The following is a 24,837-nucleotide window of genomic DNA, read 5'->3' on the forward strand; positions in this document are numbered from 1 at the left end:
GATACTTTAAATTCTCACATAAATGAAATAGCACTAGAGAGTGTGTGAAAAAAAGCTTTCTTGTGTTATTTCTGTCCTTTCCTGTGACTTTAGACCATTCCTTCTGATACTGCCTTTTGAATTCTGAATTATAATAAGTCGCCTGGATTCTGTCCAAGCCATTCTTTGATTTGAGTTTGTTTTTAGGGAAGTAGTCTTGGGAGCCTTTCAGGTGGAATTAAGACTCACTTAAAGTTAAATCCCATGGCAGAACTTTATGAAATATTCACACTAAGCCATATGTTGTTTGGACCATCAGCAATTAATGTAAGAATGCACCTATGGCTGTGAACATTGTGCAATACAATGCAGAGGATGAAGAGATATTTTCTTTTAGAAAGAAACTATAATTTTTTAACAGGTCACATATTCTCCATTCAATCAGAACTCCACTGAATTAAGTCTTTTCATTGGATTATCTTGTGTCATGATAAGTAATGTCAGTTGAGGGCTCAAACATTTTAATGTGAGCTGAACATGGTCTCAAAGCATCCAGTATATCTGTGGGGATATCTTTGCACCTCCAAACCTCAATTTTCTGTGCTTGCCTGGCTATTAAAGAGAGGGCTCAAGGCCCTGATCCATTTGAAAAAAATCCTAATGCCAGGAAGCCCTCTATATAAAATGCTTTGCACACTTAAGTTGAGGATTTCACAGAATAAAAGTGAAGAATATTGTTTCTTGAGGACCAAAAGATCAAGCTAAGTCTCAAGAATCACATGGAAGTGAGAGCAAAGCATAGCATTATTATGTGACTGTTTAAAGATGTGGTATGCCTGTAGTTCTAATTATACCTAATTAAAATTCTAATTTTAAATTTACTTCTAAAATTTTAAAATTACTATTAAAATTTGTCTAAGAAAAGAAATCACAAGGGATAGAGTATGAGAAAAACAGTCCAGTCTGATGACCATGTGGCACATTTTAAGCACTTACATAAATGTTTAAGCATGTAAATGAATGTTCATATGCCGGTTAGTGGAATAACTTAACTGTCAGTCAGAAATTGGAAAAAATCAGACAAAAAGAAAAGAAGAAAAAGATCAGTAGACATTTTATAAGAAATTTCAGAGCTGGTAGGAAAAAATGCTGTTGTGAAAATCAACTTGTGTAAGTCATATTAAGAAGAAACTATGAACAAATGATCTCAGCCTCACCAGATTCAACAGAGGAAGAATGAGTGAAAATTGAGTTTTCTTACAGCTTTGACACTTTTGTGCGCCTGGGCTTCTTGTAATCTGTATAACTGCATTTATGCTAGCTACTGTCTCTCCTTGGGTGAATAACTGTTTATATTAATAACCTTGAACAACTACCAATATATTGTATATGACTTAGAGGCTCACTAAACGTGGTTCTTTGTATGATGATGTTTCTTACCCAGTAAGTTTCTTATGTTCTTTCTAAAATACAAAATACCCCTGCATTCTGGAAACTGTTTAAGGCCTTGCTTCATACTTCTCCACCTGTGGTAGGGAAACGTATGCAGGAAAAAACAAGAGTGACTTACTAGAGACAAGCCAGATTGTCACTGCTTGAAGCCTCTGAAGAGGCATGCAAGACTTCTTCAATTTTATGAGGCACAGTTTATTTGGCCTACAGCTTGTGTCAGAGTTTTTAATCTTTAAAATGGATGTCACTATATCCATTGTCTACCAGACAGGGCTCTGTGGAGATATGTGTATTAAAAATAGAGATAGTTCATGTGAATCTCAGGTGTTTTAAGTATGAAAGAGAGAGGCTGATACTTTACATAAGCTGTTGATGCACTGCTGCCTGCACAGGGTAAAATTATATTAGTGGATTATGCTCATTTTAGTAGGTTAGAATTTTGCCCATCAATGAACAATTGATGAACAGGTTGTTTAGAGCAAACATATAATGTGTTTGGAAATTTACTAGGACTTAGAGTGCAAAGAAAAACAGAGCTGTCACACACTTCCCTGTGATATTAAATAGCAGCTTACCCCAGCAGCAAGCAGAAATCAGCCCTCTGCCAGAAACTGAAGCAATGATCCCACACATAGAGGTAACACCTATCTTCTACCACACTGCACAAATACAGACTCCTTACAGTGTCTCCTGGCAGTCAATATACTTGGGCTATTTCAGATTAGAAGGGAACTTGTTCCAGGCAGAATACTACCATGGAAAACAGATTACAAGGTATCTCTGCCTTTATAGTTTCTCTGCATGTGGTTCAGAACTTTTTGGTTCTCCTGGCATAGATTAAAAAAAAAAAAAAAAAAAAAAAAGATAAAAAGAGTTTACTTTCTTTAATACTCCCATGTGTGGATGCAGTTACTTCATGGTTTATACCTTAGAAGAACTAAAATATATTCCTCCCCCCATCCCAGACATGGTAGGTTCCATTGAGCTAGAAAATAAAATGGAACAGTAATATTCATTAACAAATAAAAAGAAAGTGGTGATGTGTGCATAAATGCTAAGTTTCTCATCTCCTAGATGCCTAGAAGAAAGCTGGGAAATGAAGATCAAAAATATATTTGAAAATAGACTTTGTAAGTGAAAAATTAGACAGCCCACACTTTCAGTCCCAGGTTCCCTAAACCCTCAAACCTCAAACCCTCGAACAGAAGGAAGGCTGGAGGCTGCATTGGAGCAGAATCCTTGCTTTCTTTCAACCCTCTAGCCCACTGTAGGTTTAAACTGCTTATAGACTGCTGTGGGTGGGAGTCTGGATTTACAGTTTCAAGAAAGACATTCAGAATACAGGCCTTTATTTTGTCAGCATAAGAAAGACATATGTCATAGACTTGTATTCACATTTAGGCTTCTTTCTATCTCTTGGAGTACACTGTCATATCTCCACTAACCCCCTCCTATTTAACTCAATGCCTAAAATGGATAACTTGTGCAAACACCTCCCCCCCCCCCGCCCCAGTTATTATAGAGTTGCTTCATTTTTTTGCAGGAGAAAATGATGAGAGGAGGAAAGGTTGTGCAAGGCTGAAGCACCTTAGTGCTTAGTGACAGCTCATACAAAATTGTAATGATCTGTTAATTTCCTTCATGTTATAAAGCCACATGAACTTATACTGTTATATCTATCTATCTATCTATCTATCTATCTATCTATCTATCTATCTATCATCTATCTATCTATCTATCTATCTATCTATCTATCTATCTATTCCTATCTCTCTCTCTCCGTCTCTCTCTCTCTCTCTCTCTATATATATATATATATACACACATATATACACATATATATATATATGACTACACAAGTAGCCAGTGCGGAGAAATTAATCAGCTGAAACTAATGTCAGACAGAAAATGAGACCTTTATCTCATTTGGAGGGCCATTACTAAGCCCTTGTTTTGTGAATTTCATCTTAAGAAAACTGCAACAGCTAATATAGCACTTCCTGGGAAGCTGAAGGATAAACTATGTATTTCATATATTTATGAGGACAGAGGTACAAGCTAAGAAGTCTTGAGGGCCATTTATGAAAAACTTAGTAATAAAAATCTATTCAAGTTAGTATGAAATCTGCTGTAGGATCCCCATTTCAAATACATTTACTGATAGATGAAAACCATTAGTCTGAACTTGGCACAATATTAGCAAGTAATTGAATCAGAGAGAAACTTAGGCTTGGTTTGCCAGTCATAGTTCTGGTCAACAAACAAAAAAAAAATAAATGATGGATTTGTTGCAAGAAAATTTATGCACTTGTAGTTCTGAGGCTTTGACTAAGGGTTATTTTGGAACATGTGTGATGTCAGTGTGGCTGTTTTCAGGTTTAGTATAATTTTGGTCCTGTGTGAGTTTACATGAGTATTCTGGCAATTTGCAAGATGGTATATACTTTGAAGGCAAGTGCTCTGGTAATTACTTTAAATGTAGTCTTCTGGGCTTTTAAAGCATTCAGGGAGCTCAGGACAGATTCCTATCTATATGCATGTGTCATCACAATACAAGAAGAGCTGTTAGTTGGCTTAGGAAGTAGAATGAAACTGGCATGTGTGAAGTTCAACTCAAAAACAGTTAGAAAAGACATTTGCATCATCTTAAAAAGTCACCATGTCCTTTTCTCATCCTTCTTTTAATGTCTGAAGTCTCCTTCACTTTTTCTTGGAAAAAAATAGTCCCTCAGTTGTTAATGGAATAATGTGCAACATTACAAATCTCCTTAATGGAAAAAATAATACATGTTCTTTCATGGCATTAGATGACAAAAGTGGAATCAGGAGAAAGAGTGAAGTTTTCACTGGTTGTACTGGTTAATTGCACTTGTACATCAGTAAACCTAGCTGCAATAATCTTCAACATTTATTATAATTTATCATGAAAATTTATGAACACCTGGCTTTAGTTGTCAGTTACAGTATGCTCAGGTAATAGTTTTAGACTGGAAGGAGTGAGAAGGCAGAAGATTTCTTAATCTGAATAAAGCAAAGAAACCTTAGACTCTTCTAAAGCAGAGGAGTCAGCTTGAGCTCTGGGAAGTCTTTAAGCTAACATAGCCTGAATTTCAGTTTTGTAATTACAATATTATCACTGTCAGACTCCATAGGGTGTGACAGAAAATTTTAGTTTGGCTTCTGTCTTTCTCTAGGATATCAGTGTAGTGTGATTTCATACTGTGAGGAGGACATGCTTCTGCTAGCCACTTCAGATAACAAGTAGTATTTGTCAATAATTCCCTGTAGGATCAGTTTGAAGTTCTGTGAAAAAAAATGAAGAGGAAAATTCAGTAAGATAAAAAGTACCATCCTTGAAAATACTGTGTTCAAACACCTCCTAATGAGAATGTATTCTAATCCTATTAACAACTATTGGCAAAATTATGAGAAAACATGATATCAAACTGGGCATTTCTGTTCCTGTGATTCTTTTTTACTGGGAGTTCCTATGTGGGTAGTGGGTTTTTGCAAAGTGCTGAAGTCAGATTCAGAAGATATATTTTGTCTCTATAACAAAGTAGCCTGCATGTCAAAGGTAATGAATTAGTCTCATTTTTTTCTTGTTTTTTTGTACTTGGAAGTCAAGTAGATTACCTCATCAACCTTCTCCTTTTCTATATCTGTTTGATGTCTCCTTTATCAAGTGAAAGCTAAATTTTGGAAGTTTATCTTTCTCAGATGTATTTGTTGGATGTTAGAGTTTGAAGTCTCACATAGCAGAAAAATTATAGGGCTGCTATAATCAAAACCAGTTTTAAAGTATTAAAGAATATATAATTGTCTTGGTTTAAAAGACAGGTGTTTGCCAAGGAAGGCAGAAATCTTCCTGAAATGAATAATATGTGAGGAGAGAGAAGGTGGAGGGAGGGGATGGTTTGGTGTTTTCCCCTGGTTCTCACATCTCCCAATGTCTGGGAGATGGCAGCAGCAGGTGGCATCCTGAAAGCAGCCAGGAGGTGATTCCTCCAGAGAGGTGAGTGGGTCAGGCCCCAGGTTTCCCTTGAAGCACCCAGCAGATGGTAAGGGTCCCTCCTGGTGAGCTTGGGTGTTGAAAAGGTCCCAGTTCAACTCATGTGAACAAAGGCCCACCCACGGTAGGAGAAGCAGGGTAAGACAGAACTCCACAGCAGCAGTGAATCGTCCCCGAAGCAGCACTCGAGCACTAAGACCACAACCATCTGCTCTCCGATCCCAAAGAGAGAGAAAGAGCAAGCTGAGCATGGCCCCTGACCCCCAGCCAAGTCTTGCTATACCTTGGCACTTCCCAAGAGAAAACCCTGCAGTCACCAAGCTCACTCTCCAGCTAAGAGACTGCAGCCAGCTTCACCCTTTTCCCTCTCATCCCCATCCTGGTCATGTCTTTTGTCTCAAGTATTGTTCATAGTCCCATCTCTTAGGCAACAAATGGGAGAAAAATTTCCTGGGAGAAAGAAAACAATGGAACAATCCTAACCTCCTACAAGAATGAAATAGTATTGTAATGGAAATGCTGTTGATATTTAATTGGTGAGTATCTAACACCCTATAATACATAGTTTTATAATTACATTTCATTACAATTAGGTTCCCAACATCATCTCAAATGAGAGATCATATCCCCATCAAATCTCAAGAAGATTTCTTCCTGGCTAACCAAACTGCAAACTCTTAGGACATCTGATAAATTCCAAATTTATTACAGACTAACTTGACTCACAGGAGGACTTGCTCTTAGGGGAAGTGAATTTTTATTCCTCTAAGCAGTATCATTCCTGTGTGTGAGACCATATCAGCTTCACCATAGAGGAACACAAGTTTTTTAATTAAACCAGGAAAGCATATAGAGGAAGCTATTCTTCTGTTGGCTGTCTTCTAACATTTAAAACTTTGTTTTGACTAAGTAAGGATCCTCCTTTGTCGCTCTATTAGGAACGGCGAGAAGAATGACACAGACTCTCTAGGGAGTCAATCAGGGGAATTTCCCTTGGTTTATTGCTTTAGATCTTTTTTATAGACCGATACATGAAAAGTACAGAAAAGAAACTCTTATTGGTTAGTAAACTAACACATCACCATCATTGGTCAGTGGAGCTCACCACCCCTCGACCTTCTCTTGCCGGAAAACAAGGAACAGACAAACAGCACCTGCAAGGCTGTTTTCTGTCTCTGAGGATTGTTTTAATTCCTCCTTATAATTTCCCAGGCCACTTTCTCAGGCAAGACTGAGAAAGCTATGTGGCCTGCAATTTCTACAGGCACTTTACTCTCTGCTTCACAGTTAGCATCCATACTCCTTATATGGATCCTTATATCCATCTTGAAAGCAGTGATGTAAGTGCTCAGTAGTGCTGTCACTGTGTTACCTTGTGAGCAGTTCCAAAAACCAGCTGGGGTACGATGTCTACTTATGGGGCTTATAAATCTATGACATCAGACTAATGAAAAATACTCAAGCATGAATGGTATTTGAAATGTTTTTAGGGTTCTTCTTTGCTTTCTTTACTTTGGAATACAGCACAAACATTGTGACCTGTCAATAATGGCTGTCTTTCCAAACAACTTTATCTCATACATATCCGAAGTAATTATTTTCAATCCACTGATCTTGTATCATCATCTGTTTCTGTGTATAGGACAAATACTTTTACAGTGTATTCCTGTCTGATCCAAAATGTCATAGGTTCTCATATATATATATATATATATCTGTTCTCAGATATAATATTAGGCTCTTTAGTCTCTCACCTGCTACTGAATATAGCAAAGAGTAATGGTGGGACATTCTCAGCATTTTCTTGTTCCCATGGGAATCTGTTCACATACACTGTGCATGCAAAAATCAGTTCTCTCATGTAGTGTGTACCATTTCACAGCCATTACCCATGGCCCAATCCATGTGCAGGTTTTTGTTTTTATTATCTGTGTGCAAAAACTTTTTGGCTTATTTTCCTTCTCCTATATGCCACACAAATCATCTGTGCCATTGAAATATCTCTGAATCATGTCGAGGAATGCACCCTGAAGTTGCCTGCCAGCTCTGTCTGACTAGCACTGTACATCACAGAAAAAGGCATGCATTGTCTTCTCCCACACATGAATCTCACCTCACACCTACTCTTCCATTTTGGCAAATTAACTGTTCCTGGCAGTCAATCACAAACTGCTTTTGGCAGTAATTTGCTGCCTCTGCTCTAAGGGTCAGGTCACTCTGGTGTCACATGTTGATCCAGTCCTATGTAATCCATCAATTTTTTTTTCTTATACCTGTTAAGTTACATTACTGTAATTTTTGTGTTATGTTTCTCTAAACTTGCTGTGAATTATTTCTTTCTATTTTTTCTTGTTGTGCCTTGGGGTTGTTATAGTATGTACATTATTTTTATTTTCACTCCAGGCTGAGAGCAGTAAACTTTTATCTGGGCAAAAAGGTTTTAGGGAAAAAATCCTCTGTACCTTGATATTTTCTTCAAGGCCCATGAGCAACCTTTTGCTCATAGCCTTGAAAATTAGGCAGCAACAACAATTTTGTTTCATATCGCTTTAAATACACAACCTTTTCTAGGATTTAAGAGTGAGACTTGCTAAAAGAGGCTCTGACTGGAAGCTTGGGTGGGTTTAACTGCTGCAGTTTGAGGTTTTGCCTTTCCCTTCTGCATGGATTTAGAGACCCTGGTGTCTGGGCAATGAGAAGCAATTTTTCAGAGCCATCTTCATCTGGTTTCCATCCCAGAGCTACCTGTTATGTCTTGAAATAGATGAAATATCCATGGTGAATGAAAATGCTTTGCAGCTTCCAGGGAGGTGTTTCCTCAAACACCTGTGCAGATATCCCAGAAGATAACCATCTAAATTAAGCGTGAGTTCAAAAACCTGCTGTACAGAAATAGCCACTATTAAAAATAACAGAAGAAATAATGATAGAAAGGAGCTTTTCAAAAACTATAGGTGATACAGAAGCCAGATTTGAAAGATGAAATGCCTATGAATCCTAGGCATATCTTTCATATCTTTTAATTTTTGAAATGCTTTCAGGAAAGAATATCAGATGATGGGTCATTGAGGGATAGAAAAATGTTAGCTGGCAGCAGTCTGATGAGCCTCACTATTAAAAAAAAGACAGAGAAAAGCATTTCAGGAAAACGAAATCCTTGCTAAAAAAATCCTGAAAGTGTGTAAGCTTGAACATAAGAATGGACATAGCAGAGAAGACCAAAGCTCAGTGTTATATCTCCTGCAGTGCCATTGATGGAGGCGGAGGAATGATACAGTCAAGTTGAACTTGCAGCAACATTTCCCCTCAGTGTTCCTCAAGCCTTCATGAATGTGTATCTTACCTGTCATAGTTTAGAAGTGGTATCTCTGTAACAGGCTCCACCACCTTTTAAGATTGCAGGATGGCATTAGCTCCTAGGACAGTGCAATTTATGGCCACAATGCTGCTTCCCCTCATCTTTTTACAGTTCTGTTGGGGGTTAGGTGTCCATTTTTAGTTCTGGCTTGCCTGTGGAATTTTTACCTATTAGTTGTGGGGAAAACCTAGCTGCGGGTACTTGGTGGGTGCTTGAAAAAAGACAAAGAGTTCGGCTGGGCCCAGGGAGAAAAAAAGACAAAAAAAGGGGGACAGTTTAGCGGGCTTCTTTTGGCTTCAGAGGAAAACACTTTGGGTGCAGAGCTGTTGTGGTGGGGAGGAGGGAATCTCACCATCACCCAGACGGAGCTGCTGCTCTTCTCCTTCTTCCCTCTTGGTTGGTGGCCTCGCACCCATGTCCTGCCGGGATGTGTGGCAGTGCCAGCCACCACCATGGGGCTGCTGATACACCTCAGCCACCGGCCCAGGATCTCAGCTCATCCCTGCTGTTCCAGCTAAGAGTTCCTCAGAGCCCTGCAGGAGCACCGGGGCTGCCCACCTGAGGGGGTTTGTGAAGCAAAGCCTCTCCTCCATCCCTTCCCGTCTCAGCCGAGAAGGCTGTCACGGGGTCCCTGGTTCTGTTTTCTTGCTAATGCTGTAGTTATTGTTGTTTCTTTGCCTTGTTATGAATATTAGTAAAGAACTGTTATTCCTATCCCCAGATCTCTGCCTGAGAGCCCCTTGATTTCAGGATTATCGTAATTGGGAGGGAGGGGGTCTACATTTTTCATTCCAATGGAAGCTCCTGACCTCCCTAGCAGACACCTGTCTCCCAAAACCGAGACAGATTTTGGCACCCAATGTGGGGCCTGAGGGCACTGAGAGAAAAAGGGCAAAAAAGGAGTATCAGTTCTTAAATAACCTAACTTTTGTGTGCTGAATTTAGAAACCTTGTTAGGTAGAACCATGTTGTTTAGCTTACCCAGGTTTGGGTGGCATGTGATCATGGCTGTATTTCTCCCATTTGCTCCACCTTACCTAAATATGGGTTCTATAACTAAGGCTACTGTGGCTATTATCCAGTTTGTTTTGTGGGTTGGTAAGGTGAGGAATTCATGAATGTTTAACGTCCTCTGGAAGGCGAGCTCATGGATTCAAACCTATCACACGCTAACTGGATGGTTTTGGAGTTGCTTTAATAATGGTACCTACTGGGAGAAAATGACACCTGGGGAAATTTTCTCCCAACCTTTCACCCAGTTCCTTGGGCCTACCCCACCAGTTTTTGAGAAGTTAAAATCTCTGGATGCTAATGACTTCATACAGTGGTTGGTGTTGCTGATAGGCCTGTTCTACTTAGCATTCAGAGACAAAAAGAAATTGACTGGGATAAGCACCCTGATAAGCACCTACCCCAGAGACTGGGGATGCTGCCCCAAAACCTGACACATCCCCAGAGACTAGTGATGCTGCCAGAGAAAACCTGACACAGCCCCAGAGACTAGGGGTGTTGCCCCAGAGCCTGACCCTGTCCCACAACCCACCTCAGAAATGAGCCACCCAGAGTGGGTAGGGGTTCTGGTGAAGGAAACACATGAGATGGGCCAAATGCTAAAAGAGCGCACTTCCTCAGCTGTTGGGAAACCCTCCCCCTGTGTTGAAGAGCGAGAGTCTGATGGTGCATCAGTAGAACCCACAGACGTTACAACAGTCCAGGTTCCAGCTGAACCACAGCCAGCAGCATTTGCCCCTGTGGAAACAAGGAAGTCTAAGATGAAATCAGAGCACCCTGTTGATAAAGATAAGAAAGGAGAGCCCTCACAACCCACAGGGGAGCCAGAGGTTAGGATCATCACTGAGTCCCTGACGTATGAGAGTCTCCATAATCTGCAAAAAGACACTGTGAGGCGGGGGTGTGAGGCTTATACAACCTGGTTACTTTGGCTCTGGGACCTTATAGGTACAGGTGTGCAACTGGATGGTGGTGAGGCAAGAAATGTGGGACCCTTGACCCAGGACTCAGGTGTGAATCAGGTATTCGTAAGTGACCCAGGGTCCCTTTCCCTCTGGGAGCAGCTTTTAATGAGTGAAAGAGAGAAGTTTGTCCACAGAGAGAGAATGGAAGAGCACTATCATGGAAGGGGCTGGAAAGCCATTGAGGAAGGGATCCAACAGCTGAGAGAAGCGGCGGTATTAGAAGTCCTTTTTGGGAGGGGTGGACCCTGAAGAAGTCAGGTGCACTGGGCAGATGTTGTGAAGTCTGGCAAATCTCAGGCCACGTGAATACACCACCTTCATTGCAATGATTAATGCCAATAACAACCAAAAGACAGTGGGTTCTGTCACCACCAGGCTTAGAAATGTTGAGAGTATGATCCATGGCCCACAGCAGGCTCAGGTTTCTGCTGTGATTAAGGAACTCAAAGAGGAGATGAGGGAAATGAGGGAAGAGATGAGGAAGAGCAGTTCCCATACGGCACCAGGGCCCGTCACAAGCCCAAAACTCCAAGTCCAACGTCCTCCAGCTAGAGAGAGAGAGGGTACACCCCATGAGCTGAGCTGTGGTTCTTTCTGTGTGACCATGAGGAAGACATGGGAAAGTGGATAGGAAACCCACTTCTGCCCTAGCAGCATGTGTGTGTCAACTCAGGGAGGGAACCATTAATCAGAAAAGTTCCACTAAAGTGAAGGTAGTCTCAACCTCCCATGACCAAACTGCCAGATATTACAGAAAAGAGGATGATCCCCTTGAAGAAACCTCTAGCATGTATGCCCAGGGAGGAAAGGATGACCAGTGCTAGAGGGGCCCTGCCTCTAGCCAAGAAAAGGCATGGGAAAAACTGGTCTTTCAGGCAGTGTGGATCCGATGGCCTGGCACATCAGAACCACAAAAAATATGCAGCTTTAGTTGATACTAGTGCACAGTGTACCCTAATGCTATCAGGACATGTGGGGGCAGAACTTGTTTCCATTGCTGGGGTGATGGGGGGATCACAGCAATTGATTCTGTTAGAAGACAAAGTGAGCCTGACTGGGAAGGAGTGGCAGAAAAATCCTATTGTGACTGGCCCAGAAGCCCCATGTATTCTGGGCATAGACTTCCTTCAGAATGGCTATTACAAAGACCCAAGGAGACTCAGGTGAGCTTTTGGGATAGCTGCTGTGGAGGCAGAGGACATTAAGCAATTGAACAGCTTGCCTGGACTGTCAGAGAACCCATCTGCAGTAGGACTCCTGAAAGTGGAAGAACAGCAAGTACCAATTGCCACCTCGATGGTGCACCACCAGCAGTATAGGACAAATCAAGATGCTGTGATCCCCATCCATGAGATGATCCAAGAACTAACGAGTCAAAGAGTGGTCAGTAAAACCCACTCACCCTTCAACAGCCCCATCTGGCCTGTGCGCAAGTCTGACAGAGAATGGAGACTGACTGTGGACTATCGTGCATTGAATGAAGTGACTCCACCACTGAGCGCTGCTGTGCCAGACATGCTGGAGCTCCAGTACGAGCTGGAGTCCAAGGCAGCAAAGTGGTACGCCACTATTGACATTGCCAATACATTTTTGTCCATTCCCCTGGCAGCAGAATGCAGGCCTCAGTTTGCCTTCACCTGGAGGGGAGTGCAATACACTTGGAACTGACTGCTCCAAGGGTGGAAGCACAGTCCCACCATCTGCCATGGACTGATCCAGACTGCACTGGAAAAGGGTGAGGCTCCAGAACATCTGCAGTACATTGATGACATCATTGTGTAAGGAAACATGACAGTGGAAGTATTTAAAAAAGGAGAGAGGATCATCCAGATTCTACTGGAAGCCGGTTTAGTCATCAAGAAGAGCAAAGTCAAAGGGCCTGCTCGAGAGACACAGTTCTTGGGGTTAAAGTGGGAAGATGGACGGCGCCAGATTCCCACTGAAGTAATTAATAAGATCACTGCAATGTCTCCACCGACTAGCAAGAAAGAAACACAACCTTTCCTAAATGCTGTAGGTTTTTGGAGGATGCACATTCTTGAGTACAGCCAGATCGCGAGCCCTCTCTACCTGGTTACCTGAAAAAAGAATGATTTCCACTGGGGCCCTGAACAGCAACAAACCTTTTTCCAAATCAAGCAAGTGATTGCTCATGCAGTAGCCCTTGGCCCAGTCAAGACAGGATCAGATGTGAAGAACATGCTCTACTCTGCAGCCAGGAACAATAGCTTGTCCTGGAGCCTTTGGCAGAAAGTGCCTGGGGAGACTCGAGGCTGACCACTGGGGTTCTGGAGCCGAAGCTAGAGGGTCCGAAGCCAACTACACTCCTGCAGAAAAGGAAATCTTAGCTGCCTATGAAAGAGTCCAAGCTGCCTCAGATTGTCACAGAAGCACAACTCCTCCTGGCACCCCGACTACTGGTGCTGAGGTGGATGTTTAAAAGAAAGGTTCCTGCTACCCACCACACCACCGACGCTACATGGAGCAAGTGGATCACCCTCATCATGCAGCACGCCCGTATTGGAAACCCAAATCACCCTGGGATTTTGGAGATAATTACAAACTGGCCAGAAAGTGAAAACTTTGGTCTCACTGATGAAGAGGAGCAGGAACAAGTGACACAGGCTGAAGAAGCTCCACCATACAACCAACTGCCAGCAGAAGAAAAATGCTATGTTCTGTTCACTGATGGTTCCTGTCGCATCATAGAGATGAACCAGAAGTAGAAAGCAGCCGTATGGAGCCCCACACAACAGGTCACAGAAGCTACTGAAAGAGAAGGTGGATCAAGCCAACATGCTGAATTCAAAGCTGTTCAACTAGCCCTGGACATTGCTGAAAGTGAGAAGTGGCCAAAGCTCTACCTCTACACTGATTCATGGATAGTAGCCAATGCTCTGTGGAGATAGCTGGAAAGGTGGAAATTGCCAATTAGCAGCGTAGGGGAAAACCAATCTGGGCTGCTGATGAGTGGAATGACATCCCTACCAGGGTAGAGAAACTGTCTGTGAGGGTCCATCATGTAGAAGCCCATGTCCCCAGGAGTTGGGCTAATGAAGAGCACTGAAACAATGAGCAGGTAGATCAGGCTGCAAAGATAGAGGTGTCAAAGATAGACTTAGATTGGCATCACAAGGGAGAGTTGTTCAATGGGCCCATGACGCCTCAGGTCATCAGAGTAGAGATGCCACCTGTAAGTGAGCATGAGACCGAGGGGTGGACCTATCCATGGACAGTATTTCTCAGGTTATTCATGACTGTGAGACGTGTGCCACAATCAAGCAGGCCAAGCTGCTGAAGCCACTATGGTATGGTGGGTGTTGGTCCAAATATAAGTATGGAAAAGCCTGGCAGATTGACTACATCACACTGCCCCAAACCCGCCAAGGCAAGCGCTACGTGCTCACAATGGTAGAAGCCACCACTGGATGGTTAGAAACCTACCCTGTGCCTCATGCCACTGCCTGGAACACCATCCTGGGACTTGAAAAGCAGGTCCTTTGGAGGCATGGTACCCCTGAGAGGACTGAGTCAGACAATGGGACTCATTTCAAGAACAGCCTTATAAACACCTGGGCTAGTGAGAGGAATGATGAGCTTGTCTTTACAAACAAGCTGTGGGTCAGTTGATAAGATGTAGCTATCAGTGAGAGACGACAGAAACAATGGGATGGATTCCAGTAGAAGATCAAAGAGGCACTGAAAAAACACTATGAATTCCATAAAAATTAAGAAGGGATTATGCATTGGGGGTGGGGGGGAAGGTACCCCAGGTGTCAGGCGTTCCGGGAAGCCTGTACCTCTCAAGTACCTCAGCCTATGGGGAAAGAGAGAAGGGACAAGCGGCCAGGAATTAGGATAAAAAGGAGGCTGCGCCCTCCAAAAATTTGAGAGACCCTAGGGGAATGCCCCATGGCCTCTCCCATTATTTGAATAAAGTAAAAGGACTCCTGTCTCCTTTTTGGACATAAACATCTAGTGTTTGTGGATTAATTTTCCTGACAATTTTTGGGGGCTTGGTCCGGGATATTTCCACCGTCCGGGGCGGCGGGCAGCGAGCGATCGATTGGGTTCCTGAGACTGTCCAGGAGACAGACGAGTGGCGGACCAGGGGGGTCCGTGAAGAGTCCACAGGAAAGGACCACTGAAAACCTCACCGGTGAGTAAAATGCGATCTTCGGGGAGGAAGCCTGGGAGGGCATCCAGGGAGGGTAGCACAGGCAAGCCTGGGAGGGCGCCCATGGAGGGTTGCAAGGGTACAGCCGGTAAGGGGTCTCGGCAAAAGGGATGACGATCCCATAATAGCCCCGGAGAGTCCCTTGGGGAGAATGCTAAGATCTTGGGACAGATTATGCATTCACACAGAGGTAACTATGGAGATGACAGTAAAATATTGGTATTATGTATGGCCAGAGTATAAGTTGCCAAATGGGCTTATATGGCCACCTTAGAAAACAGAATTCATTTGTGTTGAGTTCTGTGAGGGTATCTAGAGGAGAATTTGAAAAAATGGATTAAAAGGAAATGTGGATTGATATGGTTTAAACAAACAACAAGAGAAATCTATGTGTTAAGGAAAAAAAAAAAAAAGGAGAAGAGGAAAAAAGTGGCGGGGTGGGGGGAAGAAGAAAACAGCGAAGATTAAAATGTTTTTCAGCACCTTCCCCCATCTTGTCCTCCGGTGGTACCAGCTGACCTAAGGCCAGCTGCAAGTCTGTGTATCCTCACCTTCCAGAACTAGAAGGGATCAGGGAAATGCTGTTCCTACAGCTTCACCTGAAAATAACAGTGGTGTAGGGGGAGGGGAGCAGCATATTATATCACCGCCTGGAACTAGAAAGGATCTCGAGAATCCATGCCCGGGGTGGGGGGGCAATAAGGGGAGTCCAGAAAGAGTCTTTGGCAGCAGGAGATGGATGGATTGTGTTGGTGTGCTGGAACAGAATGGGTTAATGGGGAGTGTGGAGAGATGTAGTTGAAGCAAGGACCAGGAGTGGAGGTGCAGGACCAGGAGCACAGGCTGGGGGCCTGTGAGGCTGCTGGGACTCTGCACTGAGCAGTGCCTGACTCTACCGGCCCAGCAGCAGCTGCCAGCCCTTTGAGGCTGCAAGACGCCCTGGCTGCCTGTGGTGCTGCCGGCCGTGCCCGCCGGGAGCACTGGAGAGGGGAGGAGCTGTTTGGACAATGTGGCCGGACAGGGACTGTCTCTGGTATTCAGTGTGTGGTAAATAGAGTGAGCACAAGGAGGAAAGGCGAAAGTGATAGCCTTTTTCAGGCCAAAAGAGAAAAAAACCGCAAGGTCCAAGGGGTCCCCCGGGACAGAAGAGACGAGATTGGCCACAAGGAAGTGGCAGAGGCTTTTTCTCCTGAGCAGGGGAGACCCAAGCCAAACAGAGGTTAGGAAAAGATCAGTGTGCTGTCTGCAGGGCAGAGGGACAGTGAAAACAGCAATGTCTGCAAAAAAGCCAAAAACAGCTGGATTGTTGAGAAAGTCCAGAAAATAAGAGAAATAGATTGTTAAGAGTGTCAAAAGCTCTCATTATATCCACCAACCTAGAGCTGTTGTCAACTTCTAAAGTGGATCTGGATCGAGGAGAAGTGTGTGTCTTAGTAAAAACAAACCTCTCGATTCACCTTAATTTTTATCCCTGAAGGGGAAATTGTCTAAAGAATTTTTTTAATCGTTCAAAGGAGTTGTGAGAATTGTAGTTTCTTCTGTGGGCTCAGAAGTTTAACCATCTTTCTTTGAAAGAATTGTAAAAATTGTAGTAAATTAATTTGGAGATTTAATTAATTTGTCTACATGAAGTTTTGTGCAGAATGGCTCCAGTTTGGAGGGGAACACACCCCTCTGCTTTTTGTATGTTTTGTTGTAAAAAGCCAGAATTGGCAAGTTTCAGTTATGAAGCCAATGCTGCAAGTCCTACCTTGTGGGGAACATCCCCACCAGTCTGTGGTTTGCTGTAGCCCTAAAGCAAATTCTGTAACTGCAACCTTGTAAAAATAGTGTCCTATGGAAGGCCTGGGTATTTGTCATGCACTTCCTCTGTAGAAGTTATGGGAAAACTTTAAAGGAAAGTATTTTGTTTCTTTCCTTAATAAAAGTTTTAAATGTTAAAAATTATAAAATGTTATAAATATTAGAGTTTCCTTAATGGAAGTTAATTTGTTAGTCATCTCCCTACGCATAAGATGGACTTAATGCAAAAATTAAGATAAGGAGTGGTTAATTACTAAAAAGAAAAAAAGGAATAAATAAAGAAATGTAATGTAATTGGCTTGAAGCAGTGGCATTACTTGCTGCTGAACTAAATCATGTTTATACAAAGTCACGCAAAAGAAATTTTAGTTCAGGAGCATGGGAGAACACAGAGACCTATTGCCTATTTTTCTAAAATATTAGACCCAGTAGCCAGAATCTGGCCCCATTGTCTGCAGAACTGCGCAGCCACAGCTCTGATGGTGGCTGAGGCCCGAAAGCTGACAAAGGGGGGTTATCTGATTGTTAAAGTTTCACACCAGATTAAAGCGTTGTTAACTGAGAGAGCCTCTAAGTGGATGACCAGCTCTCAGTTGCTAAGATATGAATCTTGTCTATTAGAACAAGAAAATTTAGAATTTAAAAACAAGGAAAGTTTTAACCCAGCCTCCTGTTTGAATGGCCCTGAAGAAGGGAGCCAAGGAAAATTCCATGATTGTATTCAAGTAATAGATCTACAAACTAGGGCAAGGAATGATCTGAGAGACATCCCATGGCCTGAGGGGGAAAACGTGTTTATTGATGGGTCTTCAAAGGTGATAGAAAGAAGACGATTTACAGGATACTCTGTCGTGGGTGGAAAGCAATTAAAGGAAGGGGGGAGGTTACCAGCCACCTGGTCAGCTCAGACGGCTGAGCTGTATGCCCTCGTGAGAGCTTGTGAGTTATACCAAGACAAGACAGTAAATATTTTTACTGATTCTAAATATGCATATGGTGTGATACACGCATTTGGGAAACTGTGGGAAGAGAGAGGTTTATTAACCTGCAGAGGAAAAACGTTGGCTCATGAGAACTTAATCTCCCGCCTATTGGAGGTGGTGAATTTACCAAAAAAGGTAGCAAAAATACACATCAAGGGACACCAGGCAGGGTGCTCGGAAGAGGCAGTAAGAAATAGACTGGCTGATAAAGAAGCTCGGAAAGCTGCATTGTTGCCAGAAATCTCTAAGTTACTTCCCTTGCTCCCAGTAACTGCCCCCTTGCCAGAGAAGCTGTCTTTTCCACCAGAACTTGACATAGTTAAAAGGAGTGGGGCAGAGGAAAGAGGGGGTAATTAGTTTACAAGAGATGGTAAGCAGTGGATACTGAAAGTTTTAGCCTCCCAACTGCTAAAACAGCTCCACGAAGGGAGTCATTGGGGCTCCCGAGAGATAGCAGAAGCCTTCCTCAAAATGTATGCTGCTGTGGGTCTTTTTGTTCTGGCAAAACGAGCTGTTGATGGTTGTTTGATTTGTGCTAAGACAAATAACAAAGTTACAAAGAAACTGGCCAGGGGCGGGAGGCCTTGGGCTGTACGTCCCTTCCAGAGATACCAAGTAGATTTTACTGAGATGCCCCGGGTGAAGAGATTTTTTGGTAATAGTATGTCTGTTATGAGTAGCCAGAAGTGTTCCCAGGTGTTTCCGTAACTACAGGGTCAATTATTCAAGTATTTTTTTAAAAAACAAGATCAGGTCGAGTTGAAAAAAAAAATGAATGGAAAAATAAAGAAGCATCTTCTAAAGTTGGTGATAGAAACTGATATGCCATGAGTGTGGCTCTTGACACTAGCTTTAGCAAGAGTAAGGGCCAGACCGAAGAGAAATATTCAACTATCTCCCTTTGAACTGAAGTTTAGAATTCCTTATCCTTGTAATTCTCGGCCTGAGTCAGGAGTAGAGTTAAGTGATGTATATTTAGAACAATTTGTGGCCTGGATACTGTCTCTTGTGAAATTTATTCGACAGGAAACTGCTGGCACAGACCCTGCCTTTAGACAAGTGAAAGCCAAGAGACTGAGTCCTAATTAAAGAGTAGAAAGAAGCACCACTGGTGGCTAAGTGGCGTGGACCTTTCCAGCTGTTGCTGACCACAGAAACAGCCATCAAGAGAGCTGAACACGAATCAAGGTCTCTGAGGCCCCAGAGGTTTGGACATCTCAGCTGGAGGAGAAGAATGGGAAGCCGCGACTGACACTCCGCAGGAGTGGACTGGAGCAGTAGCTGGTGCGTCGACATCAGGGGAAGCCCTGAGTGCCTACCCATAGACTGCCTGCTGAAATAGTCTGTATGGGAATCCCTACTCTCAAATCTCCAGCCACTGGGAGCCAATCCATGCTGTCATTGCTTTCTTTATGCTAAGCTGTTTCTGTGCTTTCACTTGCCACAGGTGGTGTAGAAGACAACGTGAAATTGAAAATTAGAAATTAGACTATAACACTATTAGAATGTTTCTCTTAATATTTTTACCTTTATATTTTCAGTTAAGTTGGAGTCTAAAGTGGGAAAATAAGTTTTTTTTACTTTAAGAGAACAAGTAGCAAAGACCTTTAACCTTAAAAACTGTTGGGTCTGTGGAGGGCCAGGGGGATCTGAAAGCTGGCCATGGGTGGCCAAGCCCAGTCGAGCCTAAATGGTGGGTTAGCACCCTGAGTGAAGTCAATAATAGAACTGGATTTTGAGACAAAGAAAGAAGTCCATGGCAGCTTCATTCTTCTGAAAGAGGCATTTATTGCTTAAACAGAACAGGAAGCACATATGTGGGAAAGAGCGTTTGTGACTGGACTTTATCTTTAAGTTTAGATTGTTGGATCCCCAACTGCCCTCCTTATGACTGTTCCAGAGATAGAGGCAGATAGAATCAAATGCATGTTAAGCTCACTAATGGTAGCTGGGTAAAGTGTTCCTTCCATAATTACCAAAAATATTTTGAAGGCTGTAAAGCAGTGGGGAAAGATAAGTTTTTTGACCCTTTATTTTTAAGCTGCCCCTGGGATAATTCCACAAGTCAGACACATGTTGTCCGAGACTATCAGTGGAAATGGCAACACCGAAATGGAACTAGAACCCTTTTTAACAGGTTCTGGTCCAGATCTAATAAAACAGATCTGGGATGTGATTGCAAGTAGAAACCTCATGTAAGAGCTTGGAAATGTAAATATTGTGATTCTTACAGCGAAGCAACTATTGTGGGTGGACCCCTAGGCCCTGGAAGCAAGCTGTATTTTGACCCACCAGTTGATGATGAAAATTGGAAAGGTCCCTTCGCTAATGGGACCTGGGCTCTAAAGAGGCACTACTGAATTTGTGGCCAAAATGCTTACTGCAGGCTACCTCCAAACTGGCCAGGGATATGTTATGTGGGGTATATTAGACCATTGTTCTTTCTGCTACCACAAGTTCAAGGAAATCAGTTAGGAATCAAAGTATATGATGATCTAACTAGAGAGAAGCGGTCCATTGATACATCCCTGGTTGGAAGGAGCACCCAAAAGTAGGGAAAAGATGAATGGCCACCTAAACGGATCATACAACACTATGGACCAGCTACCTGGAACCCAAATGAATTAATATCAGGTGCCAGAGAACCCATTTATAATCTAAATCGGATAATTAGGTTGCAAGCTGTCTTTGAAATAATAATCAACCAGACAGCTACAGCTCTTGACCTTCTTGCTGACCAGTCTACTCAGATGAGAAATGCAATATTTCAACATCGGATGGTATTAGACTATTTATTAGCAGAAGAAGGGGGGGTGTGTGGAAAATTGAATGACTCAAACTGCTGTTTGCAAATAGATGACAATGGAAAAGTGGTAAAACAAATAACAAAAGGAATAAGAAAGTTAGCCCATGTACCGGTCCAAACATGGAAAAGATGGGAATGGGACATGTTTTCATGGTTACCTGGTGGCCTATGGGTCAAACAAATAATTTTTTTCCTCTCATGTGTTGTAGCAACTCTAATCTTTTTACCATGCATGATCCCTTGCTTAATACAACTCATTCAACATGTGATCAAAAGAATGCAGGTAGTAGCCGTGCCTACTGATCCAGAGATAGCTACAAAAGGGCAGAAAGTAATGCCACTGCAAATAATTGCAAAGCCAAAAAAGACCCAAGAACAAGAAATTAGGTCAATGATAACTAAGGTTTGTAAAGACAATTATTAACAAAAATTAAAAGAGGAGGGATTGAGAGGAATGATGAGCTTGTCTTTACAAACAAGCTGTGGGTCAGTTGATAAGATGTAGCTATCAGTGAGAGACGACAGAAACAATGGGATGGATTCCAGTAGAAGATCAAAGAGGCACTGAAAGAACACTATGAATTCCATAAAAATTAAGAAGGGATTATGCATTGGGGGTGGGGGGGGGAAGGTACCCCAGGTGTCAGGCGTTCCGGGAAGCCTGTACCTCTCAAGTACCTCAGCCTATGGGGAAAGAGAGAAGGGACAAGTGGCCGGGAATTAGGATAAAAAGGAGGCTGCGCCCTCCAAAAATTTGAGAGACCCTAGGGGAATGCCCCATGGCCTCTCCCTTTATTTGAATAAAGAAAAAGGACTCCTCTGTCTCCTTTTTGGACATAAACCTCTGGTGTTCGTGGATTAATTTTCCTGACATAACTAATGAAAACATTATGTAATCTGTACCAATGAATGCTGATGCCTCTGTTTGTTGAGATGTATAAATAATATAAAGTTTTGGTGAGTTAGTGTAAAGTTTTGTGGGTTACCAACTGCCTCCCTTCTTTGTGCAATCTAGAATAAGTAGAAGTACCTTGGTGTGCATTGATGCTTAGCACTGGGTAATAAGTCTGTATTCAGACCAGTTAGATCTGTAAGGAAGTGTTGGTAGAGTTTGTCAGAAATCCCTATCCTCTCTTCTGCCTCATTCCTACCTCATGGCATTTGTTAATCCTCAAGAAAATAAGAAATATCACCACTTTTCAAATGTTTTTGAAAAGTGGATGTAGAAATATATTTGATTCAAAGAGCTGAAGTGCCATGGATTGTAGGAGACAAGAAAAGTCATATAGAATAAAGGGCCTTTGTTCACTTTTTTTCACAAAAAGCACTTTGGGAAATGTACAGCTGACATGAAGATTAAAAACAAGTTATTTAACCTGCGCGTGGACGCTGCATGATCAGAGTGCTGACTAGTGAAGAGGATGTGTGAACAGCAACACAGGAGATGGCATGCTGCCAATGCGTGTTTGTTTTAGTTCGCAAGAATGTTAACAAGTATAATTTTAGCCAGAGTATTTTTAGCACAGTCTAACAACTTTACCTAGTTGTAGGGTATGTAAGGCCTTACTTGATGGCAATAAATTTGATTCTCTTTAGAAGAAGCAAGAGTCCATGCTCTCATTAAGGACTATGGGTCAATTACTATTACATAACTTTTTTCCTTCTTATTAGCAGGATTTTTCCATCAGATTTGATTTCCCTTTGAGAAATCTTACATATGCCTAGAAGGAATGGGATGACATCAGGTTGGTGTCTGGTCACTAGTGGGGTTACAGGGCTCTATCTTCCACACTGTGTTCTTCAACCACTTCTGTTGGGGAAACAGTGAAACCTTATGAATATGATTGTTTAGCAAAAGATTCTGAAAATATGAAACCTAGAATCGAAATAGAAATGAAAGCTAGCTTTGAGCCATAGGATTCTGAGTGCTAGTTACTATATAACCAAAGAACAATAGCCAAGACAGCTAAAGGAGAATCCCTGTTGATAGAACCATACCCTTCTGCTGATGGAGAATCCAAAGGTCAAGCAGCAAGAGAAGAATTTGAAAGGTAGCTTTTAGAGTTTAAAATGTTACACAGTATGGTAATGTAGTAGTTCTTATAGGCAATAGGTAAATTCTTTAGAATGTGTGTCTCGTAGTGGTTGGTTACTGGGAATTAGAATATTTACTATAGAAAAGGATATAATATACTGTAACAAGAACTTTGCTACCTTAACTCTCTCTCTTAGCTCTTACTCTTAACTTCCACGCTCCTTTTGCTATCTCCTCTCTTACTCTTACCTGCCCTTACCCTCTCTTAACTTCTCCCCTCTCTCTTCACCTGCTCCCTTAATCCCTGCTCTTTCTCTTGCTCTTACTCTTACCTGCCCTTACATGCTCTTACTTTTATCCTCTCTTAACCGCACCTCTCTTAACTCTTACTCCTCCTACCGTCTCTCTCCCCTCTCTTACTTTTACCCGCTCTTTCTTAGTTCCCTTTTTCCCTGCTCTTACCCGCTTTTCCCCCTCTTTCTCTACCCCTTAATTACATTCTTCTCCCATGCTCCCCGACTCCCATCTCCACTCTCTCCCTCCTTGACCACATGTATGCTGTGGCTGGCAGCGGAAATGGGTCTCTTCTTCCCTCTATCCAAATAATAAACTGCTTATACCTGAACAGCTTGACCCTGGAGAAGTCTCTCACCATGTGTACTTTGTACATCAACACACTTCTAAGAACTGAATGCAGGACTTGAAGTTAAATTTGCTGATGATAGTAAATTACAATGAGCTGTCAATTTCCTCAGGGGCAGGGAGGCCCTGCAGAGAGACCTTGATAAATAAGAGGCTTGGGCAACCATCGACCTGATCAAGTGCTGGATTTTTCATTTCCTTTGCTCACTATCAAACTCTTCTTACAATCTAGTCTTGCAATAGTCATCAAATTACATCTTGAAAAAGGAAAATATGTGCCATTTGATGAGATTTAGAAGGTTGACTCAGATTCATTGTTGGGGGCTCTAAACAACTTGGTCTAGATGTTCCTGCTCATGGTTGGAAGGTTGGACTAGATAGCCTTTAAAAATACTTTTGATACAAACTATTCTATGATTCTTTCATTAATGTGTTTGTCCACCTCTAGAGATGAGGTTTGTGTTCCTGGCACTGGAATGGAATTGTCTGCTTTAGATATGTTAGTTGTTCAAATCACTCTGCACAGAACTCGTAAATATAACTTAAAGAGAAGCTCCTGAAGCACATGTAATTGTGATAGAATAGAGCATACTTTTATGTCTCTTTATGTTCTTTGAATGCTTTTCATTCTTGTTATGTGTTTGTCGACTTTGTGAAGCTGTAATGACTCTTACTGGCATTTTGACCAGAGAGCTAAGGTTCCTATAGCAAGTTAGTTTTTTGCAATTTTAGAGGCAAATCCAAAAGAACCAGGAAATATGAGCAACCTCAGATGTGGGGTTGTGTTCCCACTTTTGCAAGGTTAAGTAATTTTTTTCAGAGAAATCCTTGGTCTGAAAAAATCACAGGTCTGAAATCTGCCCCAAATTAAGGAAAAATGTCTATATTGATCTGTCTGTGTTTCATTTCTCTAAATTACAGTAGAGCAAAATCCATTAAAGACATGCGAGTTGAGAAGACTTGAGGGACACTGTGAAGTTTAGTTAGTTAATTGTAAAGCCAAAAACCTTTCTTACTTATGTGCTAAAGCCACACCACTGTTCAGGAAATCACATTAAAATGAACTTAAATTTAAGCTTATGCATAAATCTCACTAAATATGTGCTAAACAGGCATCCCAGAGACAAAGCCTTTTTTGAACAGAAGCTATAATTAATATGTTGCTATTCTGAAATAAAAGCTGCTACAGAAACAAAAATCAGTCATAATCATCATACCATACTCAATACATTGAAATAATCCTATTTTCTATTATTTTAACCTCAATATTCAGCTTTTAAACAAAAATAACAAATGGTCAAATTTAAATATTAAACAGATTTTTAATTGTAATTATATTTCATGAAACATGAGTTCTAAATAAAATAATTACAAGTGTGTTGCCAGACTATGTGGACATTCAAATAACTACCCTAAAGAATGTCCTTAATAGCTACAAGTAATTTTGCCTATACATTTTAATACTTCTAAGAAAAAAAATGCAATCCCAAATGCCATACTGTTCTCAAATCTTTTACAGAAAGCAAAGGACAGAAGAAAATATTGTATATATAGTTCAGTGACCATTTAAATCTCAATTCTAGATTGACTCTGTAAATTAATTGCCGCCATACA

The sequence above is a fragment of the Cyanistes caeruleus genome, chromosome 5 (genome assembly GCF_971803275.1).
Source record: "Cyanistes caeruleus chromosome 5, bCyaCae1.hap1.1, whole genome shotgun sequence".
Taxonomy (NCBI): Eukaryota; Metazoa; Chordata; class Aves; order Passeriformes; family Paridae; genus Cyanistes; species Cyanistes caeruleus.